We start from the raw sequence: 16,187 nt of genomic DNA, 5'->3' as shown, positions 1-16,187 counted from the left end.
TGCGTAAGTAACTCTGCCCACATTACTGACCCCTCTGAGCATCGGCGGTGGGTATTTTCGGGGGATGAAGACATCTACCCACAGGAGAATTAAGGGAGTTAGTAGGTAAGAAGAGATGTCCTAAAACATATTTTTATGCCTTTATCTTTTGCCTCTTCCACATATGTGACCTCCCCCTGCGATCCAGAGGTCCTTCTCTGGAGGGCAAGTGGATGAATAGGTAGGCTAGGATTATTAGAGTAAAACACAAATGAGAGGCAGGGTGTAGTTTACTTCTAAAACAGGTAACTGAGATATAAAACTAAAGGCCTGAAGAAAGTAGGGCCTAGAGATTATGCCAAAGTATACTTTGGAAACAAAACAGGGGAGAACCAGGTATACCTGCCTTCCGTTCCCCACCACAAGCAGAAAGGATCATGGGGACCACGGAGGAGGGGCCTCAAAGGAAACGGGCAGGGAGGGCGGAGGAGCTGGGTTGTCCCTGTATGGTCAGCCCCCCACGATGGCGGCTCCCTTGCTCGCTGTGCGTCCCCTGCCTGACCAGTCCCTGCCTCACCGACCCCTACTCACCTGACTGACCTTCCCTCCTCAGTACATGGCTGCATGCTCGCCCCGGCCCAGCTGGGAACGCTCATTAGATCAGAACGTCCGCACCTTGCTGGCTCATCAAAGGGGCGGTGAGGGGCAGGCTCCCATGCTGGTTTCCCTGGTAACCGATGAGCCACGCTGACGTCAATTCCCCCTGTAACTGGTAACCTCCCTCTCCCCGTGGTAGTGAAGACGGCCGCTGTCTGCCCCACAGGGTGGGGAGTCGCGCCCGGACCTCGCTTCCCACAGGTAAGATCCTCCTATCCATGAACACCATTGATGTCTCCGTCACTGATTCTGGGGTCCTTCTACGGTCTTCAAGCTGGGCAAACACTGGGCTTACAAGCCTGCGGGGTGCAGCCCAACAGTCCCTTTTCAAGAGTCCTACACTCACCTAATCAGGAAACCTAGGTGGGTCCCTTAACCCCCAGAAGCAGGGATGTGGAAAGAAAATCCACAGCATATATATAGTCATTTAGCCCTCGAAACAACTCCACAAAACCACTGTTACCCACGTAAAACAACACCACAAGACTATTATTGGCCCCATTTTACTGAATAGGAAAGTGACAGGATTTTGACTCAGGCCAGCTGACTTCAAAGGCCGTGCCCTTAACCATCACCCTACACAGCCTTTCAGTAAACATCAGTTCCCTACACCCACCCCAACCCCACCTCTACTCAATGCCAGGGTTAGGAAGCTGAGTTAGGAAAGGTAGGCTGCCGTGTGTTTCATGCTGTTACGGTTTAAGGTCTAAACTCAGCTGGGCCTTCGGTTCTGCTTCATCTCCTGTTGTTTGTGCTTCGTCGGCTCCCTTCACCAGGCCCTGCAATGGGCCTAAACCCTCCACCTTCCCTGCCCCGCTCACCTCCAGCAGTAAACTCACCTGTGATTCATAGACAAAATCAGTGCCGTTAGGGGTGGACTCCTGCAGCTTCCCTCCTTCCCTCAACTAACTTATCTTCAAGGGAAGCCTCTCCTCCTATCCAACCAGTTTTCGAAGGAGAGGTTCCTCTCTCTCTCCTCTTTCAGACCGCTCCCTCCTTTGCTCTTGCACCCCCTCCAGGAGTTCTCTCAGGTGTCTCTTTTTCCAGTATGTTCAGCCTTCCCCCTCTCTGCTGGGTCCTTTCAGCATATAAACAAGGTAAGGTCTTTCCTCTCCTTCATGTCATTTCCATCCATAATTGTCCTAGATGTCAGAAATTTCCAAGCACCAGTCCCTGAACTCTTCCTAAGTAGTGATGAAATCTCACTAATTCATGATAAAAAGTTGAGCAAATAAGGATAATATAGGGAGTTTCTCATTAAACTAAAGTAATTCAATTTAAATGATTTTTTGTTCTGAAATTATGACTTTTTTTTAAATGTTCTGTTATTCTTTGTATAGGAGGCCCTCTGCATCTGTGGGTTCCATGTCCTCGGATACAGAAGGCCGACTGTACCACACCATTTAATACAAGGGACTTGAGCACCCGTAGAGCTTGATATCCTTTGGGGGTCCTGGAACAGATCCCCCAAGGATCCCCAGGGATGACTGTATGCCACCTATCAGAAGTGTGAAGACTTCACTTGAGCAACGAACAACCCTCTTTGCTGTAAGACGTTGAGATTTGGGGCTTCTTTTTTACTGTGCATAACCTAGCCAAGAAGTCCTCAAACTCTTTGGTCTCTGAACATCTCTACACTCTTTACACTCTTAAAAACTATTAAGGACCTGTATTGACTGTGTTTCTTTACTTTCTGTCTTCTCAATGCTCTGGCAGCTGGGACCTTGCTAGTGCAGGAGAGACTGCTCCTTTGAGGACTAGCTAATTCCTAGAGATGACAAACTCCCCCCTTGTGAATATACCTTTCATGTGCAAGCTAACCAATCCAAAACCATACCCCTCCGCCCCCATTACCACCCCCTTTACCCAGCTCTCACAGGGCTCTTATACTTTGGGCCAATACAGCGATATGTTGTTTTACTGCACTTCACAGATACTGCATTTTTTACAGATTGAAGACTTGTGAAAAACCTGCATTGAGCAAGTCTATTGGTGCCATTTTTCCAGCAGCATTAGTTTTTAATTAAGATATGTACATTGTTTTCTTAGACATAATGCTATTGCACACTTAATAGACTACAGCATAGTGTAAACATAATGTTTATATGTACTGGAAACCAAAAAATTCGTGTGACTTGCCTTATTGCCCCATTTGCTTTATTGCAATAGTCTGGAACCAAACCAGCAGTATCTCCGAGGTATGCCTGTGCTCACCTGTCCTGGTCACCTCAGGGCCAGATCCAGGAAACCCTAGGACAGCCCCTACACCTAAGAGCCTGCTGAAATTATTCAAACTAGCCAACCCTAAACCTGCTTACCCTGCCTTGCCTGTTCCTTTCTGCGAAAACCACAATAAGGCTCTCACCCATGCTTTCCCCTCACTCCTTCAACCTTCTGACTGACTAGTGCTTCCCGGGTGGCCCTGTGCGGCCCTGTGTGACATGGCAGGCCTCCTACTCTTGGGAACAGACTTCCCTTTAGTGACAGTCATCTCCTGGTCTATTGACCTAACCATACCTAAGTAATAATAAAGCCAACATTTTAAAACAGGACCTCAGTGGGCTTTTGTTTATGTGGGTTCTATATATTGATATTTACTGTTTTAGATATTAAAACTGAGAAATTTTAAAAATATGTAAATGAATCCATTATACATTAGCATAGTAATATCTTAATGAAAAATATATTTTCTAGAACAAAAAAATAGCTGTGAGAAGAGTAGCACTGTTTCAGTTTTTACAAATCTCTTTAATGTCTGGCTAAGCAGAATAAAGCTGGATTTTGGGGTCTGCTTCTGCATTCAAAGAGCTGCAGTATCACATTCTGGAAAACTCCACAATACACTCATAAGAGATTGAGAATGAAAAAGGCAAATAACATTTTAGCATTTAATCATTGATTTTGAAACTGACCTCATAGACCCACGGAAAATGTCCCCAGACCACACTTCGAGAATGCTAACCTACACAATATTGACTAATACAAACAAGTTTTTTAGAATTTAATTTTTTTCCAGTTGTATTGAGATATAAATGACATAGAGTACTGTATAAGTTTAGGTGTCCAGCATAGTGATTTGACTTACATACATCATGAAATGATTATCATGGTAAGTTTAATGAGTATCCATCATCTCATATAAACACAAAATTAAAGAAATAGGGAAAAAAACATTTTTTCCTTATGATGAGAACTCTTAGGATTACTCTCTTAACACCTTTGATATGTATAGTACAGCAGTGTTAATTATCTTTATCACGTTGTACATTACATCTCTAGTACTTATTTATCTTAGGACTGGAAGTTTTGTAACTTTTGACTGCCTTCACCCAATACCCCACCCACACCCGTGCCTCTAGTAACCACAAATCTGATCTCTTTTTCCATGAGTCTGTTTGTTTGCTTTTGAAGTATAATTGACCTACAACACTATGTTAATTCCTGATATATAACATAGTGAATCAATATTTCTATACATTTCAAATTGATCACCACGATAAGTCTAGTTACCATCTGTCACCATACAAAGATATTACATAATTGTTTACTATTTTCCCCACACTGTACATTTCATACCCATGACTCATTTATTTTGTAACTAGAAATGTGTACCTCAGTCCCCCTCACCTATGTCTTATCTCCCCCTCAACTCCTCCCCTTGGCAACGACATGTTTGTTCTCTGTATCTATGACTCTGTTATGTTTGTTCATTTGTTTTGTTTTTTAGATTCCACATGTAAGTGATATCATAATTTGTCTTTCTCTGACTTATTTCACTTAGCATAATACCCTCTAGACCATCCATGTTATCACAAATGGCAAGGTTTCATTCTTTTTATGGCTGAGTAATATTCCACTGTGTGTGTGTGTGTGTGTGTGTGTGTGTGTGTGTGTGTGTGTGTGTGTATCCATTCATCTGTTGATGGGCACTTAGGTTGCTTCCATATCTTAGCTATTGTAAATGATGCTGCTATGAACATAGGGTTGCATATATCTTTTCTAATTACTGTTTTTATTTGCTTTGGATAAATATCCAGAAGTGGAATTACTGGATCATATGGTAGTTCTATTTTTAATTTTTTGAGCAATTTCCATAATGTTTTCCATAGTGGCTACACCAATTTACATTCCTACCAACAGTGCACAAGGGTTCTTTTTTCCAATCCTTGCCAATACTTGTTACTTGTTGTCTTTCTGATAATAGTCATTCTGACAGATATAAAGGGGATATTTCATTGTGATTTTGGTTTGCATTTCCCTGATGATTAGTGATGTTGAGCATCTTTTCATGTGTCTGTTGGCCATCTGCATATTTTCTTTGGAAAAATGTCTATTCAGATCCTCTGTCCATTTTTTAATTGGGTTGTTTTTTTGATGTTGAGTTGTATGAATTCTTTGTATATTTTGGATATCAACCCCTTATCAGCTACAGTAAGTCCCCTGCTTACAAACAAGTTCCTTTCTGAGAGTGCATTCATAAGCCCAATTTGTTCGTAAGTCCAGCAAAATTAGCCTAGGTACCCAACTAACACAATCGGCTATATAGTACTGTACTATAATAGGTTTATAGTACCTTTCACACAAATAATACATAAAAAACAAACAAAAAAAATAAAGAAAACATTTTTAATCTTACAGTATGTTTCCTTGAAAAGTACAGTAGTACAGTACAACAGCTGGCATCGAGGGAACAGGCAAGAAGAGTTACTGACTGGAAGAGGGGGAGGAGGTGGGAGAGGGTAGAGCTGAAGGATCGTCAGCAGTAGAAGACTGAGGGCAAGCTGCAGTTTCACTCATGCCTGATGTTGATGGAACGCACATTCACACCTTTGAAAGTTCAAAACTTGAAGGCTTGTATGTAGGGGACTTACTGTATGTCATTTGCAAGTTTCTTCTCCCATTTAGTAGGCGGCCTTTTCATTTAGTTGATAGTTTCCTTATGTGAAAAGTTTTTAATTTGATGTAGTCCCATTTGTTTATTTTTGCTTTTGTTTCCCTTGCCTGTGGAGACATATTCAAAAACAATATTACTAAGACCAATGTCAAAGAGTATACTTCTTACTTTTTCTTTTAGAAGTTTTTTTTTTTTAAAGTTATACACTTTATTTATTTATTTATTTATTTATTTATTTATGGCTGTGTTGGGTCTTCGTTTCTGTGCGAGGGCTTTCTCTAGTTGCAGCAAGTGGGGGCCACTCTTCATCGCGGTGCGCGGGCCTCTCATTATTGCGGCCTCTCCTGTTGCGGAGCACAGGCTCCAGACGCGCAGGCTCAGTAGCTGTGGCCCACGGGCCCAGCCGCTCAGCGGCATGTGGGATCTTCCCAGACCAGGGCCCGAACCCGTGTCCCCTGCATTGGCAGGCAGACTCTCAACCACTGCGCCACCAGGGAAGCCCACTTTTAGAAGTTTTATGGTTACAGGTCTTACATTTATATCTTTAATGCATTTGAGTTTATTTTTGTGCATGGTGTGAGTTGTCCAGTTTGCTTCTTTTGCATGTAACTGACCAATTTTCCCAACACCATTTATTGAAGAAACTGTCTTTTCCCCATTGTATATTCTTTCCTCCTTTGTTGTAGATTAATTGCCCATATAACTGTGGGTTCATTTCTGGGCTGTCTTTTCTTTTCTACTAATTTATATGTCTGTTTTTGTGCCAGTACCATGCTGTTTGGATTACTGGAGCTTTGTAGTATAGTTTAAAACCAGAGATTGTGATCTCTCCAGCTTTGTTCTTCTTTCTCAATATTGTTTTGGCTATTTGGAGTCTTTTGTGTTTCCAGAAATTTTTTTAAATTATTTGTTCTAGTTCTGTGAAAAATGCCATTAGTATTTTGATAGGGATTGCATTGAATCTGTAGATTGCCTTGGGTAGTATGGTCATTTTTAACAATATTAATTCTCCCAATCCATGAGCATGATATATCTTTCCATCAGTTTGTGTCATCTTCAGTTTCTTCAGTGACAAGTTGGTTGTTTAGTAGCGTATTATTTAGCCTCCACATGTTTATGTCTTTTGCAGTCTTTTTTCTTGAAGTTGATTTCTAGTCTCACAGTGTTGTGGTCAGAAAAGTTGCTTGATAGGATGTCAATCTTTTTAAACTTACTGAGACTTGTTTTGTGGCCTACAATATGACCTATCCTGGAGAACATTACATGGACACTTGAAAAGAATGTGTATTCTGCTGCTTTTGGATGGAATGTTCTATGTATACTTGTTAAGTTCACTTTGTCTAATGTGCTGTTTTAGGTCAGTGTTTCCTTATTGATTTTTTATCTAGATGATCTGTCCATTGATGTAAGCAGGGTTTTAAATTCCCCCATTATTACTGTGTTATTGTCAATTTCTCTTTTTATGTCTGTTAATATTTGGTTTATGTATTTAGGTACTCTTATGTTGGGTGCATATATATTTAAAATTATCATATTTTCTTCTTAGATTGATCCCCTTATCATTCTGTAATGCCCTTCTTTGTCTCTTGTTATGATCTATCTTGTCTGAAATAAGTATTGCTACACCCTGGCTTCCTTTTTGTTTCCATTTGCATGAAATAGCTTTTTTCATTCCCTCACTTTCAGTTCGTGTGTGTCTTTAGATCTCTTGTAGAGAGCATATATTTGCGTCTTGTTTTGTATCTATTCAGCCACTCTTTTATTTTTAAATTTAATTAATTTCTTTATTTATTTATGGCTGTGTTGGGTCTTTGTTTCTGTGCGAGGGCTTTCTCTAGTTACGGCAAGTGGGGGCCACTCTTCATCGCGGTGCGCAGGCCTCTCACTTTCGCGGCCTCTCTTGTTGCAGAGCACAGGCTCCAGACACGCAGGCTCAGTAATTGTGGCTCATGGACCTAGTTGCTCCACGGCATGTGGGATCTTCCCAGACCAGGGCTCGAACCTGTGTCCCCTGCATTGGCAGGCAGATTCTCAACCACTGCGCCACCAGGGAAGCCCCACTCTGTCTTTTGATTGGAGCATTTAGTCCATTTACATGTAAAGTGATTATTGATAGGTATGTACTTATTGCAATTTTGTTAATTGTACGGGGGTTATTTTTGTAGTTCTTTTTTGTTCCTTTCTTCTTCTTTTGCTCTCTTTCCTTGTGATTTGATGACTATCTTTAGAGTTATGTTTGGATTTCTTCCCCTTTTTTTGGTGTGTGTATTATTATAGATTTTTGATTTGTGGTTACCATGAGGTTTATATATAGCAATCTATATATTTACCTGATTGTTTTAAGTTGCCAATCTCTCAAGTTCAAACACATTTTTAAAACCTGGGATTTTTACTCCCAGTCCTCATGTTTACTGTTTTTGACATCATGTTTTACATCCTTTTGTTTTGTGTATTCCTTAACTACTTATTGTGGATATAGATGATTTTACTACTTTTGTCTTTTAACGTTCCTACTAGCTTTATAAGTAATTGATTTACTACCACTACTGTACATTTGTCATTACCAATGAGATTTTTCCTTTCATAATTTTCATGTTTCTAGTTGTGGCCTTTTCTTTCCTGCTTAGAGAAGTCCCTTTAACATTTCTTGTAAGGCTGTTTCAAGGTGATGAACTCTTTTAGCTTTTGCTTGTTTGTAAAACTTTTGATCTCCCTTTCAAATCTGAATGATAGCCTTGAGGGGTAGAGTATTCTTGGTCATAGGTTTTTTGTTTCATCACTTTAAATATATCATATCACTCCCTTCTGGCCTGCAGAGTTTCTGCTGAAAAGTCAGTTGATAGTCTTAGGGGAGTTCCCTTGTATGTAATTTGTTGTTTTTTCTCTTGCTATTTTTAATATTCTCTCTTTAATTTCTGCCGTTTTAATTACAATGTATCTTAGTATGGTCCTCTTTCAGTTGATCCTGTTTGGGACTCTGTGATTTCTGGACCCGAACGTCTGTTTCCTTTCCCAGGTTAGGGAAGTTTTCAGCTGTTATGTCTTCAAATATGTTATCTGCCCCTTTCTCTCTCTTCTCCTTCTGGGACCCCTATAATATGAATGTTAGTATGCCTGATATTGTACCAGAGGTCTCTTAAGCTGTCGTCATCTCTTTTTATTCATTTTTCTTTTTTTCTGTTCAGTTCGAGTGATTTCAACTACTCTCTCTTTTAGTTTGTTGATCCATTCCTCTGTATCATCTAATCTACTGTTCATTCTTTCTAGTGTAGTTTTTATTTCACTTATTGTATTCTTAAGCTCCATTTCATCTTTCTTTATTTTTCCTTTTTGTTAAACTTCTCACTGTATTTGTTTATTCTTCTCCCAAGTTCTTCGAGCATCTTTCTGTTTTTTTTTTTTTTTTTGCCTATGCCATGCAGCATGTGGGATCTTAGTTCCCTGACTAGGGATTGAACATGCGCACTTTGCAGTGGAAGTGTGGAGTTTTAACCACTGGACCACCAGGGAAGTCCCTCGAACATCTTTATGATCAGTACTTTTGAACTTTTTATTGTGTTGATTACCTAGCTCCATTTCTCTTAGTTCTTCTTCTGGGGTTTTATCTTATTCCTTTGTTTGGAACATATTTCTCTGTTGCCTCATTTTGCCTAATTCTCTGTTTTTATTTCTATAGGTTGGTTACTTTTCCCAATCTTGATGAGTGGCCATTTGTAGGAGATGTCCTATGCATTTCAGCAGTGCACTCCCCTCTGGTCACCAGAGCTATATGCTCTCGGAGTGCTCCCTATGTAGGCTCTGTGGGCCCATTACTCTGAACTCTTTCTCAGGTAGATTGCCTATCTCCACTTCACTTGGTTCTTCTTCTGAGGTTTTATCTTATTCCTTTGTCTGAAACATAGTCCTCTGTCACCTCATTTTTTCTGAGTTGCTATTTGTATTTTATATATGTGGTAGATTAGTCACGTTTCTCAACCTTGGAGAAGTGGCCTTTTATAGGAGATGTCCTATGCATCCCAGCAGTGCACTCCCATCTCATTACCCAAGCTATATGCTTGGTGGTTCCCCCTAAGAGGGCTGCATGGGTCCTTCTGTTGTGTTAGGCTGACTATGTGGGCGGTCTGGTAGGTTTGGTTGGCCCCTAGTCCAGTTGGTTGCCAGGCCCTGCCTTCTGTGGATGCTGTTGGCTGCTGTTTAGTGGTGCCTGGTTACAAGGCAGCTGGTTGCAGAACCCTAGGTGGCCCCAGGGCTAGTGTTGGCTCAGTGGTGGGCAGAGTCAGGGTCCAAAAGACTGGGGTGGTTGCCCACCCACTTGCAGGTGAAGCCAGATCCTGCAGTTAGTGCCAAACTACTTGCAGGCAGATCTGGTTCCTGGAATCTGGCTGCAGGCCTAGGGATCCCAGAGCTTGTTTCAGATTGTTGGGAGGGGGAAATTTCCTGACACAGTTGTGTATGGGGTCCAGGATGTTCCAGAGATTGCACTGACCTGCTAATGGGCAGGGCCGGGGTTCAGCTGGTTCCAGGGTAGGCTCTGGCTTGCTGCTGGTAGGCTCAGTCTGCAGGCTGTGGGATCATAGTTTTCTGCTGCTGGTGTCTGCCCTCTGAGTGAAGCTGGTCTAGAGGCTAGTGCAGGCTTGCTGGTAGGAAGGCCAGTGCCTGCCCACTGGTGGGTGGAGTTGGATCTTGGCCCACTGGTGGGCAGGGTCATGTCTAAGGGTATTTCTAGAGATGGCTGTGGGCTCAGGAAGTCTTAAGGCAGCCTATCTGCTGATGGTTAGTGCTGTGTCCCCACCCAGTTAGTTATTTGGCCTGAGGTGTCCCAGCACTTGTGCCTATAGGCTGTTGGGTGGGGCCAGGTCTTGGCATTAATGAACCAAGATGGTAGCCACCAACAGCAGTGTTCAGGTGTTTGAGTGTCTCCCAGTATGTCTGCCACCAGTGTCTATGCCCCCAGGGTGAGCCATAGCTGCTCCCTGCCTCTCTAGAAAACTCTCCAAGACCAGCAGGTAGGTCTGGCCCAGGCTTCTATCAAATTACCTAGCCCGGGGTCCCAGTGCATATGGGATTTTGCATGCCCCCTTTAAGAGTGAAGTCTCTATTTCCCCCAGTCCTGTGGGGCTCCTGCAATTAAGCCCCCCTGGCCTTCAAAGCCAAATGCTCTGGGGGCTTCTCTTCCTGGTGCTGAACCTGACACGGGGAGCTTGACATGGGGCTCAGAACTCTCACTTCCATTGAAGAACCTCTGCAATATTATTATTCTCCAGTTTGTGAGTTGCCCACACAGAGGGAATGAGATTTAATTATATCGTGAGTCCACCCCTCCTACCTGTGTCGTTGTGGTTCCTTCTTCTTTTTTTTTAAATTTCTTTGTTTTATTTATTTATTTTTGGCTGCATTGGGTCTTCGTTGCTGTGCACGGGCTTCCTCTAGTCACAGCAAGCAGGGGCTACTCTTCATTGCAGTGTGCGGGCTTCTCATTGCGGTGGCTTCTCTTGTTGTGGAGCACAGGCTCTAGGTGTGCGGGCTTCAGTAGTTGTGGCTCATGGGCTCTAGAGCGCAGGCTCAGTAGTTGTGGCGCACGGGCTTAGTTGCTCCACGGCATCTGGGATCTTCCTGGACCAGGGCTTGGACCTGTGTCCCCTGCACTGGCAGGTGGATTCTTAACCACTGCACCACCAGGGAAGTCCCGTGGTTCCTTCTTTATGTCTTTAATTGTAGAAGATCTTTTCTGGTGGGCTTTTGCATCGATGATTGTTCTGCAGATAGTTGTGATTTTTGTGTGCTTGTGAGAGGAAGTAAGCTCAGGGTTTTTCTATTTTGCCATCTTGGCTGCTCTGTTCTTCCTCATCATAAAAGGCCACCAACCTTATTGGATTAGGGACCCACCCTTATAATCTCATTTAACCTTACTTATCTCCCTAAAGGCCCTGTCTCTAAATACAGTCACATTGGTCATAGGGCTTCAACCTATGAATTTTAGACTGGGGCAGGGGACACAATTCAGCGCATAACAGGAGGTGAAAATTGAAAACAGTGAGTGTGAGGGGAAAAATAACCAAGGCAAAGTGATATAATGTGTTAACCAGGCTGGCTACCACTTCATACAAAACTTCAAAAAAAGATAAAGAAAAGGCTGGTCATTGCTTGGCACATTGGACTCTTCCAGAAGGGCTGCAAGAAAGAATTCCATCTCAGACTATTCCATGGTAGGAAGATGCTACCTGCCTGACTTCCCACCCCCCATCCCCGCCTCCTATTTCCTGTAAGTCAAGGTTCACCCCCATGGAAAGCTAACTCACCATATTACACGTGTGGTGTCATCAAGCCTTTCAGTGGCCACTCAGGAGGCTAGATTCCATTCTGCATGGTGTAGCATTTCATCCAAACCCAGAAGTTAGGGAGGGAAACAGCATGTGAGACTCCAAGCCTGGACCTTTAACTCAGACTTCAGCCAGTCTGACAAATGCAGCAAAAGTGGTGCTGGAGGGGGCACAGTCTAGGAGTTCAGCCATGTCTTTTGAAGGAAGGAGTCAGTTAAGACAGTCAGAGGTGTCTGATTCAGAACTACTACTGTTCTATCTAAGTACAGAGGTGGCTATCCTAAAGTCACAACATTTCCTGAAAGGAGCACAATCCTGAATGAAGGTCATTGGGAAAGTATATTTTGAAAGTCATAGAAACAATAATTACATTTTAAATGAAATGTAATGAAAGTATTTAATAACTGAATAATATAATTCATCCAATTTGAACCTTGACAGATGAGTCTTAGCCTAGAACAAATATTACATTTGATATACTCTGTATCCAACTGTTAATGCTTGTTACTACACTGTATCCTTCAGATTTGCTTAAAAACCAATGGAGTAAATTATACTATAGTTTATTTTTCGCATGAAACATGTGAAACATCAAATTGCTGTGAAAAGTGTGAGAACTCAAGATACATGCAGAATGGCAGTCAAATTGAGAGCTGTCTTATCTCATCCAGGTAATTTTTAATTAAAGTGACATTGGGAAATGAGAAGGGAGATGACATGGGTTATACTTATTACAGGCCATCATGCCCTTGCTGTTTTAAAGAACAAAAATATATGACCTCTACTAGTTGACACTCAATAATAAGGAATGTCATGACTGCCTGCCAAATAGTCTTAAATACTGAACTGTAGAACATCTTCATTGCCATTACATCTTTTATGAGCTTTCAAATTACTTATTCCTGTTGTATTCATTGTTAGTTTCTAGGTTTATCACATGCATGTGTGTGTGTTTTGTGTTTAGGGAATGGAGCAGTTATTTCAAGTGGCTTATGGGAAGAGAGCAGACATGCTCAGCCAACCATATTAAATCTGTCCAAAGAATTGAAAATGTATATATAAGTTGTCACCTCCAAAGTAAACTGGAGTCAATGACAGAGTAGACAGGGATAGCCAGGCAGGTATGTGTTAGGTGTGGCCACAGGAACAGCATTCCCAATGGCCTTAACATCTGTAAAGCATACCTACAAATTCTGTGAACCAGAGGCAGATAATTAAGATGATAGTTCTGACGGCCAGAAGTCACACAAAACTCTGAGATCCACACACAGTACATCACGTCTCCTCAGTTAGAAATTTGTTCTTTTACTGATACCCGAGCACCCATGACCTCCAACTATCAATCTGTAGCCCCATCTTCTCTATCAAGTTCCAGACCATATATTCTACCTCGAAGTTCCACCTCAAAATCATCATGCCTCAAACTGAATCTGTCACAAGTCTCACAAACCTGCCATTCCTTCTATATTTCCTATCCTAGTTGATGATGTTGCAAGTCACTTATTCTCTTAAGTTAGCCATTTAATTCATCCTTTCATAAGTAGGTTTTGGTGGTCGGCACTGGGGATATAACAGTAAACACAGCGAAATCCCTTTCCTTATGAATCTTATATTGTACTGGTGAAATGGGCACTAGGTAAAACACACAGGGGGGTGTGTGTGCACGCACGTGTGCATGTGTGTGTGTTAGTGTCAAGCTCTATGGGAAAAAAAATAAAGCAGAGTAAAGGGATAGTGAATGACAAAATATGCTATTTTATATAGGTTATCAGAAAAGTCCCAGTTTTATTAAATTCCTCTCCCTTCTTCACCTCCTGTGTCCAATTGGTCATTAAGCCCTGCCATTGATCTCCCTGCCCCTGGTGTCTCTCCTCCATCTCACTCCATTTTCCATGCTTCCATCCAAGTCATTCTTTTAAAATTCAAATGACTGTTCCTATTGACGATTATTGATGTGACGTTCCACTTTCTTCATGATTTGGTCCATCCTACCTTCTAAACTATAACATCTACACTCTTCAGTTGCCTGTGAGAATTAATTTCTCCACCTATATTGGTTCCAAATGTAGATAGGAATAAAACAGCTTTATCAATATTTGTTTTCCATTAGTCTCTCAATTATAATATGATCTCCTTTGGGTAAAGACTATACCATCATTCTTTATGTCCCCACACCTGGCCTGGTTCCTGGCACAGAGTTAGTAACAAGTAAATATTTGCTTGGTTCGTTTGAAGTGCAAAAAAAAATTTCTATTGAAATTAAATTTTCTTCTTCTTCCAGTAGAAGCTAGCTCTGGCAGAATTTCAGAGTGTCTAATTGTTACCTGATTATCCAGAGCTTTATAACTGTTGCCCTTGGAGACATCCCAGCAGAGTGATATTATCTAGACCACCAGGTGATAGGAAATTTTGTTCCCCAGGTGTCATAATAATTCCTAGTGAGTCCTTCCCAGAATTTAGCTTTGTGAACTCCAGGTGAGCTTGTCAGTTCTGCATGCACTCTGAAATTCTTGACAAAGGAGAGGGTGGAGGTTGACAGAGCCCGTGTTTTTGTAAAGCTCTCATCTTTCTGACGTTATCTAGGGCAGGGTAATAACTGAAGTGGTGACTTGACTGAGAAGACTCTTATATGAGGATTTTTGTTGTAGACTATGTCTTCTCCATAACCCAGTAGTGAACAGTGGTTAAAGACAAAAACCAAAATCAAAAAAACCCAAAGCAAAATAAAAAAAAAAAATTCTTGCTTTACTGTAATTCTGGTGACATCAGCAGAGAAAAGTTCAAAGCCAATTTTAATCATTCATATAGCATCCTCAAAAGATGAAAAATTAAACCAGCAGTTTACTATCTTCTAGAGATCACAGTGACATCAAAAATAGAACTCAGGTCTTCTGACTCCCAGTATGTATTTATTTTTTAAAGTAAATGTACATAGGAATTATTTGGATAAAATGTAAAAAGTACTTCAGATGGCCCTGTAATGACTTTAAGATACTAGGGGAAAACACTTTGAAAGCTAAATAAATTAATAGTGAATTTCAGATGTTTGTAAATTTAACTATTAGATAACTCTCATTTCTGTCCAACAAAATAAGCATTTAAAAATAAATATTAATAAATATCATTTACCCTTATGAACATATTAAACTTTGAATGTTTGAATGATTCTACAATTATATTGATAGCAATTATTGATTTTTAGCAGGAGGAAGAACATTCCCTTAACTGAAACAAATAATGGAAAACTACCCATGGAGGGAAAATATATTTTTAGCTCAGGGATATGAGAGGTAGAAGATGTTTTTCAACTCAGTGTAGGTATTGGATCAATGCTATATTTGAAAGTTTTTAAAATTAAATTTATTTTATTTTTAATGATGTACAGTTGATTTACAATGTTGTGTTAGTTCCTGGTGTGTAACAAAGTGATTCAGTTATATATATATATATATATATATATATATATATATATATATATTCTTTTTCATAGTCTTTTCCATTATAGGTGATTACAAGATATAGTTCCCTGTGCTATACAATAAATCCTTGTTGTTTATCTATTTTATATATAGTAGTTTGTATCTGCTAATCCCAAACTCCTGCTTTATCCCTCTTCCACCCCCTTTCCCCTTTGGTAACCATATGTTTGTTTTCTATGTCAGTGAGTCCATTTCTGTTTTGAAAATAAGTTCATTTGTATCATATTTTAGATTCCACATATAAGTGATATATGATATTTGTATTTCTCTGTTGGGCTTACTTCACTTAGTATGATCATTTCTAGGTCCATCCATGTTGCTATAAATGGCATTATTTCATTCTTTTTAATGGCTGAGTAATATTCCATTGTGTATCTGTGTGTGTGTATGTATGTGTGTGTGCGTATGTGTGTGTGTATATATGTGTATATATATATATATATATATATATATATATATATATATATATATATATATATATATATACCACATCTTCTTTATCCATTCATCCATCAGTGGACACTTCCGTTTCCTCCGTTTCTTGGCTGTTGTAAATAGTGCTGCTATGATCACTGGGGTGAGTGTATCTTTCCACATTAGTGTTTTCATCTTTTCTGGATATATACCTAGTAGTGGGATTGCTGGATCATATGGTAACTCTATTTTTAGTTTTTTAAGGAACCTCCATACTGTTCTCCATAGTGGCTGCACCAATTTACTTTCCCACCAACAGTGTAGGAAGATTCCCTTTTCCCCACACCCTCTCCAGCATTTGTTATTTGTAGACTTTTAAGATGATGGCCATTCTGACTGGTGTGAGGTAAGATCTCGTAATTTTGATTTGCATTTCTCTAATAA

The 16,187-nt window shown here is 40.6% G+C and overlaps 1 long non-coding RNA gene across 1 annotated transcript in view; it reads left to right on the top strand.

Moving 5' to 3' along the window:
- Positions 1–1,541: 1,541 nt before the first annotated feature.
- Positions 1,542–16,187, top strand: part of LOC309659106 — a 31,709-nt gene continuing 17,063 nt past the window's right edge. The window contains exon 1 of the long non-coding RNA XR_014262604.1: positions 1,542–2,184. This is a non-coding gene — a long non-coding RNA (uncharacterized lncRNA). The remainder of the gene's footprint in view (positions 2,185–16,187) is intronic.

The sequence above is a fragment of the Balaenoptera physalus genome (genome assembly GCF_965194825.1).
Source record: "Balaenoptera physalus genome assembly, contig: SUPER_3_unloc_7, whole genome shotgun sequence".
NCBI classification, from domain to species: domain Eukaryota; kingdom Metazoa; phylum Chordata; class Mammalia; order Artiodactyla; family Balaenopteridae; genus Balaenoptera; species Balaenoptera physalus.
Note: the sequence above shows the minus strand (reverse complement) of the source record. Positions and strands in the feature narration are given on the sequence as shown.